Source organism: Fukomys damarensis, unplaced genomic scaffold, assembly GCF_012274545.1.
Source record: "Fukomys damarensis isolate Sample0158 unplaced genomic scaffold, DMR_v1.0_HiC HiC_scaffold_10, whole genome shotgun sequence".
NCBI classification, from domain to species: domain Eukaryota; kingdom Metazoa; phylum Chordata; class Mammalia; order Rodentia; family Bathyergidae; genus Fukomys; species Fukomys damarensis.
Window position 1 is genome coordinate 39,389,998 of NW_022900922.1, and position 5,372 is coordinate 39,395,369.

The 5,372-nt window shown below is 41.5% G+C and overlaps 1 non-coding gene across 1 annotated transcript; it reads right to left on the minus strand.

The window, feature by feature from the left end:
• Positions 1 to 99: 99 nt before the first annotated feature.
• Positions 100 to 171, minus strand: Trnaa-agc. Its single transcript has one exon. It is a non-coding gene; the product is annotated as a tRNA-Ala (tRNA).
• Positions 172 to 5,372: the final 5,201 nt, after the last annotated feature.

Here is a 5,372-nt window from a genome sequence, read left to right on the forward strand (position 1 = left end):
GGAGGTAAAAAGAGTGTCGGGATCGTTTCCTTCGGTGTACTTGTACCTCGTCAGAAATGCCTGAGTAAGGAAAGGGCGATTTCGCCGCAGGAGGAAAAGTGGAGGTGCCGGGGATTGAACCCGGGGCCTCGTGCATGCTAAGCACGCGCTCTACCACTGAGCTACACCCCCATGCACTCAAAGCTGCGCGAAATACACTTATGACTTTGATGCCGCCGACCCACCGAAGGCACCCCAACCGAGACCGTAGGGACGCTGGGGAGGACACGAGCGGACAGAGAACCCTCCGCATCCAGGTCCTACGGGACCCGGGTGGCCGGGAGGAAAGACCGTCTCGGCGAGGCCCTGGCGATGGAGGAAGGGCGGGCGGGCGAGCGGAGGGCGGTGTCGCTCAGACCGCGCCGCTGGGACCCGGCCGGAGCCAGCGCCCGCGCCAACCAGGAGCAGGTTGGAGCGCGGTGCAAGTTCTGCTCGGTCCTGGGTCTAGCTCACCGCGAGCATGTGTTTGCAAACTGCAGCCCAGAAATGTAGATTCCCGGTCTCCACATGGTCGTGTCATGCAAAACTTCGACACGCGCGTTTTCCCGTCTCAGCTCCGAGGACGGCCGGACACTCTCCTGACACCTTTGCTTTTAGGTCTTCCCGGCTGACCTTGGTCGCTCCGGGTTCCCTACCACGCGGCCGGCAGGCCTGGAGAATCAACCTGAACGGAACGCGGGTCCCAGAGCAGCTAACTCAGAGGAGGCGAGGGAGGGAGGGAGGAAAAGGGACCCGGGCTGGGGCGGCTGAGGCCACAGCGCGTTCCCCGCAGTGCAACTTTCCGCCAGGCGAGGGCGCTGCGGAAACAACCTGCAAACATTGCCGAGTTTTCGAGTAGAGCGGGCTTCCTGAATGTAGAGGAAACCAAAGACCAAGATCACCACGCATATTTTTTGAAGTAAAATACTTTCTCTTAATTAGTTGATTATCTGAGATATTTTTATAGCGATGGAGAGCTAACAGGTGTAGAAATGTTGACTGTTGCCCTTTTAACTTCCAGCAGGTTTGAATTTTTTCAATTCAAATGTAATAGGCGGAGACATAGGCATGTTTTTCCTTCTTCCAGGATGGTGAAGCATTTCACGTGTCTATTTAGTTATTTTTGGCTTTTTGAGACGGCCTCCTTATGTAGCCCAGGCTAGCCTCGAACTCAGGATAACCCTCCTTTCTCAGCCTCCTGTCAGGTTTTTTTTTTTTTTTTTTTTTTTTTAAGATTGCAACCATACATGACAAGATGTAGATGATGGCTTTTTTGGTGTATACAGTCTAACAAGGAACACAAATAAATTCTTACATGAACTACAATGAAAATACCAGTAGCACTTTACCAAAAGAAAATCTTCACATCTAACAACAGCACGTTCCATACACACGTTATCACTTACACTGACAACACATGTACTTTACTTTACTGACCTTTTTGTAGGACACACTTGAAATCTCACTGGTCTTGCTGTTTTTTCAGGAGGTTCTTATTATATTATACAGTGTGTAGTTAATAGGAACATAAAATACCAGTAGAATAAAGTATTAAATTCTTAATGTATATTGTGCACTTAGAATAGACATTAACATTATCACATCAGCTGTTTACTTGCTTACAAAACCTAAACAATAACATGAGAAGTAAATTCCTACGTGACCTGCAATGGAAATTGCAATAGAACTCCACAGCAAAATTTAGCTTTGCTTCAGTCGTCACACCCAAGGCAGTCTTCACACGTGACAACTGCATGTTCCATGGACACAACTCACTTACACTGACAGCACACGTGCTTAGCGTTCCTTTCCTGTGTGGCAGGCCATTCTTGTCACCTCTCTTATCTTTCTGTTTTGTCAGGATCTTCCTACTGTTTTGTACAGCACGCACTGAGCAGGGAAATAAGAGCAATAAAATAAAATATCAAGTATGTAATGAGTACTTAGCATAGACATCAACGTTTTCACATCAGCTGTTTATTTGCTTAAAAAACCAAAGACAGAACATCAGAAATAAAAAAACTATGTGAACTACAATCTAAATAAAAACAAAAGTCTCCCACAGAAATAACCTTTGCTTCAACTGTCACACTCAAGGCAGTCCTCACCAATGAGAACTGCGTGTCCCATACACAAATATCACTTACACTGATAGCACATATATTTTGTTTTCCTGTTCTTTCTTGTAGGGCACAGTTGACATCTTTTTGGTTTTCCTGTTCTCATAGTAGGTCTTTGTGATACTGCACCTACCTGTGCACCTGTCAGCTCACCAGTGTGCTCCACAATTTTTTTTGCATAGTTTCCTGAAAATAAATACTTTGTTTTTCCTCTGCTATAAACGATCTCTTATGAGTTCCAGTCCCAATCCCCTATGAAATTTTCTCTGGTTTATTTTGTGTGTGTTATTTTCTTTGTAAATTATCAAACTATTTATTCCACATGTTTAGGATTAAGTAAAACACAACCAAATGGCAATGCTTTGTGTTTTGAGTGACGTCATAGTCACTGCATAACTCAACAACATCTACTCTGCTTTTGGTTTTGTTGTAGAAAGTTTCCATCTCAGACTTCTGTTTTGTCAAGGTTTCCCTTTCAGTATTTCCATCATGGTGCAATGTTGACATCAGCAGCACCAGTTTGTTTTTCTTTTCCATATACAAGGCCAATGTGAATCTTTCTGAAATCCAAGATTATGCTTTATAATTGTTTTGAAATTGCAACATTTCATTTGGAATTTCTGCTTTGTTCCTGAGTACAGTTCCTACACTGGTCAACTTCTGCTCTGTTAGCAAATATAACATCCACTGGAAACTGGTAAACCAATTGTCAAATGTCACATTCTGATTAGTTTGGAGCAACAAGTCTGTTCACAGTGTCATTTGGTTTATTACTATATGAATAAGGACCTGATGGCTGGATTCCAGGATAAATTTCTAAACTAAAAGCATAATAACTCTTTGTATCTATAAGGCCTTCAGTTTTTATGCTGTATTTTGACCCATCCCTTTTCTGTAAGTCTTTTACATTTCTGTGACTACCATGAGAAATCTCTGCAAAGTACAACAGACCTATAAATGCTTTGAGTTTAGCTAGTGAGGTTTTATAATAAATACATTTTAATATGACTATTGGTGCATACAGAATGTTTAACTTGCATTTCAGACATTTGTAGCATTTATCTGTTACAATTTCAAATGTTGAAAGGCAGTGCTGGCATTCTGTCTAAAAGGTTTCACCCCGCCAATATCCTGACCATATTTTTGGACCTTGTTCTAATGCTGGATCATTCCACTTCATTGTGTGGTTTTTCTGCAACATTTCAACTAGTCAAATATGTACTGCATTGCTGTTTTCTTTGTCATCTGAATAAAGGAGTCTACATTCCTTGTGTCTATGTCAGTCAATTCTATTTTGCTATCACAAGAACTTTGGCTCCCATGGGTGATATCAAAGTCATCACAATTGTCATACCTCAGGCTAGGAATATAGCTCAGTGGTTCTGCCGCCTGCCTTGCAAGCACAAAGGCCTCAGTTTGATCCCCAGTACCCCCCCAAAAAAAATCAGTATACAATTGTCATACCTTCGCACCACTCTTCTGTTATGAAAATATACCATATTACCATAATGGATCATCTTCATCGTCCATGCATTAATAATCTGTTAATGCACTTTTGACCTCCTTCAAAACTTTCAAAGCTGTATCTTCATGTGCCATTGTACTGAATTTGGCTACTTATACCAGGAAGATCAAAAGAAAACTTTTAAAAAACAAATCCTAGCGGGGAAAAACCCCCACACCCTAGAGTGGTGTGGGTCCATTGGACCTTCTGTCATGCTCAGGTAAACATATGCAAAACCAGTTAAACAGAACATAATGTGGGTGAAAATCCCATTTTGTTACTTTTGCACATGTCCACACACCTTACCATTGGTCAGACCAAGTGGGTAAATACATAGATTGCTTCCTCTATACCTCAGGGAAAGGTACTGAGATGGATAGCTGGCTACTATTATGATAAAGTACAAATGTACAGTAGAAAGCAAGAGCTGGGTCTGCTGGACCCAGGGTCATGTCAACAGGTTAAACTGGCTACACTGAAAAGGCAAGTGTGGTGATGCACACTTGTAATGATAGAGAGAACTTTTGTAAATAACCAAAAACCTACAAAATGTTAGGAAAATGTAGAACGGCTTCTGCTGTCTCTAATAGCAGTCTGCTTTGTTTAGTTCAAAATTAACAGACACCAGAAGCATTAACCACAGAATGGGACATCTGGTCTCATCCTGAGATAACAGGGTATATCAAGACCCCCAAGCTCCAAAGTTCTGTAAACCACATGATTGGGTGTGTCAAGATGAAAAGAACCATTGTTAACTTTGCTTTCCTGACTTGGAACACCCACTTCCTATGGGCTAGAATAGCTAAATGAATCCTAAAGGTAAATTCTCTAACTACAAAAAATTGCTATATCTGGGTTAAAAGTTAACCGTCTTGTGACAGTGATTTGTATATCGGTAAATGTAAACTTAGGAAATTCAATGTAACAACCTGAATGAGAACATGATTATGAAACCTTATAAAAGAAGGAGCTGTAACCCAGAACAGGGTCGATCACTGGCACTGCTTTTAGTGCAACTGGCCTTTTGCCAGAAAAATAAAACTCTTGTTATTTTACTTCTCTTCTGCTTCTCTCTGTGTGTGTGTCACTTACTACCCATTCTTTCCACAACAGTAATCCTACCACTTCTTCTGAGGCAGGAGGATCTTCATGATTTGAAGGCTAGCCTGAGCCTTCAAGGCCAGTCTGTACCTCATAGAAAGACCCTTTATCAACCAACCAAGCAAACACAAAAAAGGATATTAGTGCTGGCCACTTGTCCAGAGAATAAAAATGTAGATATGAGAAATCTTTAAATTTTTTTGGAAACAAAACATTTGAGCCAGGCATGGTGGCATATGCCTGTAATCCCAGCACTTGGGAGGCTGAGGCCAGAGGATCCCTATGAGGTCAAGACCAGCCTGGGCTACATAGTGAGTTCAAGGTCAGTCTCAACTACATAGTGAGCCCGTGTCTTAAAAAACAAACACAAACAAAAACCCAAAACCAAAAAAATAAAAAAAAATATTTGATACATTTTATATATACATAATATTCATCATAGAGAATTTTATCTGTACACGATATATCTTGCTTTTTTCCCATTCCTCCCATTTGACCCCTCTTCCCCTCCTATACATAAAAGCTTTATTTCCATTTTTTTCCTATTTTAATATCCCCTGCAAACAAATTTAGAAACTTGAAGCTAAGCTGTGAATTTTACCTGGAATGAGTTTTGCATGAGAAAATGA